Raw genomic sequence first — 10,294 nt, 5'->3', positions numbered from 1 at the left:
CTGGCTGATCATCGCGGCAATTAACAAATTGTCGGTGCGAAAATTGTTGGTCATTTTTCAATCATATTTTTTTTGTTCGAAATGTTTCACAAAATCGACGGACGGTTAAATTCGTATCGATATAAATTAAACGTGGCGATTTTATTTTCAATTGCTGCATGTTTCGATAAATGTGGTTTTGACTGCAAAAATAAACGCCAATTCATAACAATCTTGATTCAATTACCACTACATACCGAACGTTGCGGTTAAAAAATATTTCTGTTTGTTCTTAATTTGATTAGATAGGAATGAGGAGAATCAATTAAAACCGGTTAGGATTTAATTTGGACGTATTATGAGGATCTTTTTGGGGAATGATACAAAAGCGAAATCGGATCTTTTTTTGCGTAGAATAGCGAGGCGTGCCTAATTATTTCGGGGTTTGTTATCGCGCGTTCTGCATTGCGACCGGATCGGGGGATAATCCTCCCCCGTTACCGCCCCCTCCCTGGCGAAGCTTATGTCGAACGGCGAATAAATTGCGGTCGCTTCCAATCGGGGACTCCACCTGACGCGCCGCGACGCTCTCTAGGGATAATCCTCGACCTGTCGGTTTATTCTCTAATTTCGCAATTTCTGTTCTCTGCTCCTAATAAATCCTCAACTCTAAGTTTTAATAATGGTAAAATCGTAGTTCCGGAAAGATAAAATCTTAGACAAGTACTGTTCTAAAAGGTATCCATTCCATATCAATGTTAACGAAGAACTTGTTAAGGGTTAACTTCTCTCGACCATGATTTAATGATTAAAGACGAAAGTTTCAAGAAGAGGGAACTAGCAACGGAACAGCATCTTCCGCTGTGGTTTTATTGCTCGGCAGCTTGTTTCAAACCACATACTCGTTACGCTATACTTTACAATTCGACTGAGAGTATACGAATTTCGTCCCCTTTATTTCAGTGACTGTCCGGTTTCCAATCGGACCGACCCTTTTTTTCGGGAAAAAGGGAATGCGGACAATGGATGGGCGACAAAAGTTTCGAAAGAGCAACGCGCCGGAAACAATGCCCCGTAAAACTTAGGTATTTAATTGAAGTGGAACTCTGGAGGAGCCCTTATTGTTTACGGAGCCCTCTTTGTCCGCGCGGTGCGGGCGGAACTTTCCCGAAGACCTCCAGATACGATTCACACGGGACTCTCTGCATTCCACCGCCGGGAGAAGTTATATATCCCCCTAATTCGCTGACCAATTCCTATCCCCCTTTCGTCTTCATGGTCCAGCTGCCATCGTCGTCGCCGAACCCTCCTCACGTGTGGACGCCGTGTTTTGATTCGACTGTCCGAAACTGCCCGCTCTGATTCTTCCTCAAATATTTGCATGTTCTTTATGGTTCGTTTGACACCCTAAAGAAAAAGTAAAATCTTCTTTCAGCTGGTGTTTAAATTTACTTTTAGATTTCCCCCCATTTCATTCAATTTCATGAAAATCTATTTATAATGACTAGGTTAAAATTTTCTGATCTCTAACTAAATTTAAATTTTTATCAATATTTACTTTGAATTGGATATAACGGACAAATACGAATAAGAACTAGAGATATTCGGGTTTACCTGTGCGTCTGTTAAGACGGCTAAACCGGAATGTTTTCTAGACTGAGCAAATGCTGTTTTTGCATTTGATTTGATAGTAGATAAGCGCGATAAGCAAGATTATGTTTTCTTGTCCAAACATTAGTTGGAGCAAACTTTCGCCATTTCATGCTTTTATTCCTCTAATAAAAGTAGTTCCCTGATTCTTGCTCACGTTCCATATCTTCATGACTCTCTGGGGATCCAGATTCAGAATAACTGTCAGAGCACTGTATAAAGTGATCACTTGCAGCGTCATAGATTTCTCGTGGAATGTTATCTGATTCTTCATCGGGCCACAATTGAGCAGCGATTGCTTCTAATTCTGCTTCAGTCAATATTTTGTTTTTTGCACTTATTCTAGAATAGATATGAAAGTTAGAACAAAATCGTGTAGACGCCGTGTTTTGATTCAACTGTCCGAAACTACCCGCTCTGATTCTTCCTCAAATATTTGCATTATGGTTAATTTGACACCCTAAAGAAAAAGTAAAATCTTCTTTTAGCTGGTGTTTATATTTACTTTCAGATTTCCCCTCAATTCATTCAATTTCATGAAAATCTTTTTATTATGACTAGGTTAAAATTTTCTGATCTTTAGCTAAATTTAAAGTTTTATCAATATTTACTTTGAATTGGACTTAACGGACTAATACGAATAAGAACTAGAAATATTTGGGTTTAGTCGTGCCTCTCTTAAGACGGCTAAACCGGGATGTTAGTCTAGTTGTAGGTCTAGTGTCAATAATAATAAGTATTTGCAGATGAAAGTGCTGCACTTACTACACTTTACGCTATATTTATTATCATTTCTTCTTGTTGATTTTCTACATCTTCCACGTAAAGGTCCATATGTATACTGCTTGGGAGAAATAACCTCAGAAATATTGTGGTGTAGACGAATTCGTTTTAGTAAATCTTTTGGAACATACTACGAAGAAGATCGAGAGAGTTGATCGTTTATTACCAATTCTTTAGATAGTTCTTTCAAGAACTATCTTCTATGAATTTTTCTTGTTTGCTCACAATCAGATTTTAATTTATATAAAATTAATGCATTATTGTCCACAACATTTAGAAAATGGAAAAAAAATTGCCATTGTCCACATTTTTGTTCGTCTACCAACATTGTATGTGGCACAAAGATACATATATCCACCCCTGCCTTTGTATAATTATAAATTGTAAGCAACTCTGTCTTACATAAATCCCCGGTAATATCATCAATTTTGTTATCGTGGTGCATACTCGATACAAGAATAATCGTTTCTTCTGTAAATCCAAAAAATGTACTTTTGAAAGGCCTAATTTTAATTGGAGACATTCTTTCGGAATTTCCTTCTTATTTATTCGGAGAATGAGAATGTGAATTGATAATCTCTAAATAATGATTGTGTAAGTGGCCTACTGGTATTATTGATTGATTCAACTAGCCTTTTGACTATATCGGAAGGCGAATTACTTTTTCTATAAGGATCTTCTGGATGTAACCCAGCATATATTTCAAAGCTGTATTAGAAGAAAGTTCTGGTATCGACCATAGCAAAAACTTTATCCCATATTTAGTTTAGAGTTATTTGATAGATACTACTTAAAACGGTAACGACCACGAAATGGTATCAGTTTCACTGATAAAAACAGTTTCAATGAAAACATTGCACAAAATTTCTACCCTAAGTAATTAATGTGATGATTGTGCTTGATGTCTCGACACAATATTCATTATATTAGGTTTAAAATTACTTAAACATTTTTGAAAAAGGGGATTTAAAAATAATGTCAATAATAACAAATTATTGACATGGCTAAATTCTACTTCCACCAGTTAAGGAGGGGGGAAAGTCAATAATAGTTGCTCTGTCAGGACACGTAAGCGTCGATACTTTTTTCAGATAACCTTTAAATTCCAAAACTTGGCATAACCATGCATTTTGAATAATATTTGTGCTTCCATATCCTCCTTCAATGTAAGCAACTCTTTTTGAATCGTATAATCAATATCAAGTCGAGATATGTTGCACTACATTGGGTCTATAAGCCATACTGGCACATTCAAATTTTCAATATCCTTAAATCGAACATTAAAATCATATTTTAAATTTTGTAAATGGCTTGTATATAATGTTATATCTTCCGTTAAAATGCAATCTTTCTCAATGGTGGACAATAGCTTCAGATTGTCAAAGTATCGAAATTTTTTCCGATTTAATGTCGATATAAATAAGATAATCTTAGAACGAAGCTCAAAGATCACCGTTCTGGCTTCAATAAGGTCGTCTCTTCCTTGCAGTTTATTTTATGTGGCGTTGAATAATGAATAAATATCAGCCAAATAGAAAATGTGTTTTTTAACTTGGAGTAATTGTGTCGCCATTTCATGTCAACATCAAACAAGAACTCGACGATGCTATTAAAAATCTCTATAAAACAACACTGCAAACAGTTTCCCTTAGACAGCTAGCGTACTTCCGTATGAAGAAGCAAATTATTAAAATTTTTATTATTGTTATCACACAGTTGGGCAAAAAGACGGGCATTCAAAGCTTTCGGTTTGATCATATTTATTGCTTTGATTATCATTATTTAAAATTTATTAAAAAATATGCTTTATTGGTAGCACTAATATAGTTAGTGCATAATATATATGTATATTTAGCTATCGACCCCCGATTGACCCCCTGATCGCCATCGACCCCCTTTACACATTCATCGACCTCCAGGGGGTCGATACCGACCCAGTTGGGAACCCCTGCTGTAGACAGTCTATCGCATACAATATTTAGCCTTCTATCACCGCTGTCAATTCTTTTAATAGCGGTATATCTAGTTTTTTGTCAACAATTTCCAGTCTTCTAAAGAAAAAATAATACACTGCCTGCAATATCTTGTATCCTGTTTGCAGTATTATATTTATCTAGTGTGAAGCTTTGGGATCTATATTTAAAGTATGTTTTTCGTTTTTCATTTACCAGTTCTTTGTATTTGGTTTGGTAGATTTATTAGATATTCTTCCCACAGCCTCTTCCGCGGCTTTGAGTATATTTGATTTTTTTTTGCCAGGCAGCTTCAACATTGTCCGTTTCTAAGATGCAATTATAGTCTATTTTCTTATTGAGCCACATTTTCATTTGATTGTTTGCCAAAATTGTCCAATCTGGGGTAGTGAAACTCCACATGCATCCAGAAAAGTACACTGTTTGGTGTGGACTGTGGACTGCAGGAATCATTGGTCCGTCCTTTTTTGAAGTTAAATCACATGTGGTTTCAACAAGATGAAGCCACACGTCGCACAAAACGTGAAACAGCCACTTTACTTCAAAGCAAATTTTCTGGTCATGTTATCTCTCAGACGGGCGACATCAATTGGCTATCTTGCGATCTAACTCCACTAGACTCTTTCCTCTGGGCTATTTGAAGGATAGGGTTATGTCAACAAACCTGCTACGATTCTAAAACTAAAGGAGAACGTAAGGCGTGCAACTGCTGAAATCGAACCGCTTTTATTGGAACTTGTTATGGAAATCTTCCTTAAAAGAATGGTATCATGTTAGCAGAGTCATACACATACACAGTCATAGTTCATACACAATTGCCAAATATCTTGTGTTTTTTTTAAAGAACAAATCTTAAAGTCCAATCTGGACCAGCCTTTAGATAATATTGATGTATGACCTAAAAATATTTTGTTTATCATATCCGAAGTCAAGTGGTAATGATTATAAAAAAGAACGTATAGAAGTGATTATGATGATGGTAGTGGTATATAATAAATAAACGGCCTGTGGTAGTTTTGGTAACTATTATAGGAATAAAAGGGTAGACGATCGTTGCACGAAACTGCAGTTCGTAGAGCTTTTGGCAACGTAGCATTAGATATTCCGGCGAAACGCGAGCGAGATCGCAGTCGGCGGGGACATCTGGCACTGGCAGCGTGACAAGCGCCGCCGGCGGTCATCTCTTCAACCACCTGGTTTTATTAAAACGCTAAAACGGACGTGCCGCGTCCCTCCCGTTTCCGACGACCCTACCCCACTACCCGCCGAATCATCCATTATATAAGCTTTTACTGCATTGCCGTACATTTCAATATTATACAGCACTGGCTGATTTATAGCGGGGCAAGTTTTCGTTTTCTCTCTCTCGCTCGTTTTCGAATTTTTTTCCCGAACAATTTTCAAATAAAACGTGATGGGGAGAAACAAAAGCAAAGGCGGGTCAACAAAAAATTGCGATTTAAATTGCTTGTGGGAGCAAGAAGTACCGTCGAGACTACGCCGCGACAACGTCGCTTCTAGGGACGAGATTTCAGGATATTCTTTCGAACGGATAATTTCGTTCGAAATCACTTTATTAAATGTCGCACTTCTTCTTCATAACTCCCCTCCGCCTACTTTGAATTTGAGGGGCGCATTACCCTAATCTTTCATCCTGAGATGGTTACCGGAGATAAATTCGCAGGACAATGGGCTATTGAGCGGCCGTTCTCGATCCGGGCGCCATCGCGCGATAAATTCGGAAATTTGCGAGCCTCCGCCCTCTGGTGTGGCGCGATCGCAGAACGCCATTGCCGCTGCGGCCTCTGCGGCGGCATAATAATAGGATCATAGCCGATTATAACTACCATCATAGGCTTAGAGAGCCGATAAATTGTAGCGGGTGCAGGGGCAAAACCCTGAATATCCCCAAAACGGCGGTGGCGCCTGCCATCCTCGTAAAACGCACTCTCGACGGTGTCTAAAACGATAAAAAATTATCGTTTAAATTTAACGTAGACATAGATTTTCGTTGTGCTTTAAAACTCGGACTGTGGCGAATTGGCAACGATTCTGTTGGGCGAACTCACGGGCTTCTGCAAACAAAGCCGCTGCAATCACCGACTGCAAATAATAATTTGATTGCTAATGCGATTTACGTGAATTTGACTGTTCGGTGACGGGCTGGGGCCCCCGAGTGGGACTCCAGAGCAAATAGGGGACCCTCGGCCACCAGACCGTTGTAATTTCGATGACCTACACATAACCTGTCAGCTGGAAAGTGATTGGTCACTAACAAAATGTTATTTTCATAGTCAAAGCATAAATATTAACTTAGATATTCCGATTAATGTTTTATGGAAAGATATTGCAATACGATACGTTTATAATTTTAGACTTGGTAAAGATGAAACTGACAAGACTAGAGGAGTAGTGAAGAGCTTGTGTCAAAGAAAAGGCTTTTTGAAGTTAAGCCGTCCAATTCCGGCGAACGGCGTATAAACAAGTTTCAAGTTTATCAAAGGGACGTTATTCCCGGTAATCCCCGATTTACGTAGGCCCCGCCCAACGCTGGGGCCCAATTCAGCGCAATTGTCTCCGCGAACAAGTTCCCGAAATGAAATTTCCGTCTGAGTCTGACAAGTCATCTAATCGTACGGGAAACTCGACGTACGGGCGCCCCTCAGCCGCCGCCGGGACGCGTTCTTTTTTCCCTCTCCCGTTTCTATTAGAAAGCCTCTCCGTTATTTCTTTCAATTTTCTCTTCATTCCGCGTCGCCGCCGTCTCTCTCTCCCGAGAGACAAGTCGCGACCGATGGCGAATGTGTTTCCCACTTAAATTTGCATCTCCCAAATCAAATCAAAAAGTAATTATGTACATGTCCTCGATTATTTTAAATTCTGTGTCCCTAGTTTTTTAATGGAAAATCTTAAAGATTTAGATCCCGTAAGTTGAGAGGTTAGAAAAAAAATGTCGAATCCAATTTCAAATCGAGGAATTTCCCCATTTTCGCTCGTATAGAAATTTTCCAATTCTAAACATAATGCCACCTTTCACGTCCCTTCGCGGGCGAAAAAGGGTTCGTTCGAAATGGGCGTGAATCTATCATAGATGGCTCTACGAAATCTCGGTGGCAAATGAACCGTGAACAACCGACCATTGTCCAGTTCATTTGTTTCGCATCTATTGCCATTCGTCATAGAGGAGGTGGACGGGGGAAAGGGTTTCAAAAGGGACCATCGCCGGTCCGATCTCTTCGTCGTTTGTGGGGGGACCGAATTGTTGGGGGTCGGATAAACCGGGCAGGAAAACGCCCTGCCGACCGACCGGAGCTCGGCAAAATTGCAAAGGCTATCAATTTTATGCATCTTAAACACGACGGCACCGGCGGAGGCCAATGGTATTATTACAATATGAATGGGGTACGAGGTGTGGATTACTTCTCGCGCCGCGGGAGGGGATTTGCATTTTAGTGATGCCGTTATACCCGCTCGAGCCGTAACTGGATGCGACACGGCTCACCAGGCCAAAAAATCTTGCTAGACCAGGGTTATTTTAGAATTAAGGACCTCGGCTTTATGGTTCAGAAGGAACCCTACGGATGGAGACTCCTAAATACTTGCTGTATTACAATACTACATCCACACTTAATGATTTTATAAATGTTAAATTATTAAAATTAAGATGATTTACAACAATTTATTACATAAACTTAAAACAAAGTTTTAGTAGCATTAAATTTATAGATTGAAGGATGAAAACTGCAAAATTATTCATAATCATGATCAACACCGAATGGATTCCACCATTGGAAACACTTTAACGTAGAGTTTACAATCTTTTTGTTAACAGATATCAGTTTAGTAACTTTTAGTAATGGTTAGCTTGCTTTGAGAATGAATTGTTTTAAAGTTTGATAAACTACGTGCCAAAAAAATTGCAACACCTCGAAAGAGCTGATCATAACAATTGAAAAAGAAATACCAACAATTTATGCCAATAAAATGTTATATCCCCACGATTCTTTATGCACTGTCTAACTCTACTTGTTCCAGGCTTACTGTAGATGATGACGAAATTCTAGAATGAACAACCCATCATATCCCATACTCAATCAAGTTTAAATCTGGAGAGCAAGCAGTAAAGGGAAGAATTCCTACTCCTTCTTCGCGTAGGAAGTTCTGACAGATGTGGGCGATATGTGAGGTCTTGCGTTTCTGCTGGAACATGATGTCAAGGCGTATTGGGTATTACAACGTGGATGTACAGGTGTGCATTTTAATTGCCAGGGATGACAACTAGAGGTGACTTATACCCCAACGGTATGGTACCCCATATCATAATACCAAATGTTTAGCCACCGTGACCTCGAAGGGTAGAAGCTAAATTGCGCCGTTCAATGACCACTTACATTGATATTAGGCATATATTATGTGCCTAATATCAATGTAAGGTATATATATATACAGGGTAATTCAAATTTGACCCTCACTATTGGGATCTTGGAAACCATAAGAGATACAGAAATGGTTAAGTGGGGGCAAAGTTGCGTATCTTAGAGCTCAACATTTTTTAATTAAGTTTTCGGAGGAAGAAGATTAGTTAAGAAATAAATAACTTATCTTCCACTGGACTTTTTGTTTGCACGTTAATCCTTTCCTGCGGAATGTAGAAACAGCATGGCATTGACATTTCGCAGGAAAGAGGGAAATCCTTTTCATGACTTCGCCACCATCGTAATATATTTCGGCTTCTTTTGTACAGATCCATTTCAACATTAACTTGTGACTGTCAATATAAATATCCTTATGTTTATCCCAGAGCTGTACGTCATCTTCAGCATCACTGCAATCCGATGTCTTGGTAGACGCAAGAAGATGAAATTGTGGCAGAAGAACTTTCAGGATTTTCGAGTTTACAATTTAGTTCATCCTTTTCAAAAGTATAAAGTTGTTTGTATTCAAATTTTATGTCAAAAACATTATCCAAACAATGACGAATAACCGCTTGAACATCGATAGTTGTTTCTTCTGTAGTTGTATCAGCTGTACTTTCAAAATATACATGTGTAGTAGCACTAAATGAATGGTAGACTTTTTATCCGGCTTAAACAGTAATGTAGCCGTTTTAAAGGGGTGTAATAATAGAATCAACCTATCTAAGAGACATTTTTCAATTCCATGAAGATAATATCCTTCTTTTGCATCTCCTAATATTGTTTTAATACTGTTAAAATTTTTCCGAATCGAAAGAAACATGTCAAATTTTGTGTTCCATCGTGAAGTGCACTTGAGCCTTGATCTGTAGTAAAAGTCACTTTTTCAAGTACAGTACATCGTAAATTTAAGGCTGCCACTATGGCTTCTAATGCGCGAAATATGTTGGTACCTGTTTTTTTAACTGCGTTTTCCTCTTGGTCCACAGTACTCGGCTGCAATACGAAAAATAAATAGGGCAATGTAATTATTCAGCTCTAAATCTTATGCTGCGTCATTGCGAGAACTTAAAACAGTAGGTATTGCATCTCTACAAATACTGTATATAAATTCTATCTATATGAAGTTTTTATCACCGACTTTTTACATGCATCCAGATGTTTTGTTAAGATTCCAGCTTGGTGACTCATCTTTTTCGAGGTGTTGCAATTTTTTTGGCACGTAGTGTACATTGTGTTTAATTTTTTTTGCAATTAGATTAGCTTGCTTCGTTAGTTTTCCAGAAACTTTGAAAGTGAGGAAACGGTCGTAGTAAATTCTTCTATTTGTGCCATCTCTACTATGCAAGGTTAGCGATCATGTCCGCAAAGGTCTCTCGATCCGCCGCAGCTCTGATAAAGCCCTCAAAGTTCCAATTCCTGATATTCCGCATCCATGTCAGTTTCCTTCTAGCAAGTCCACGTTTCCCCTCTATTTTTCCCTGAATTATAAGT

This window comes from Onthophagus taurus, chromosome 11 (assembly GCF_036711975.1).
Source record: "Onthophagus taurus isolate NC chromosome 11, IU_Otau_3.0, whole genome shotgun sequence".
NCBI lineage: Eukaryota > Metazoa > Arthropoda > Insecta > Coleoptera > Scarabaeidae > Onthophagus > Onthophagus taurus.
Note: the sequence above shows the minus strand (reverse complement) of the source record.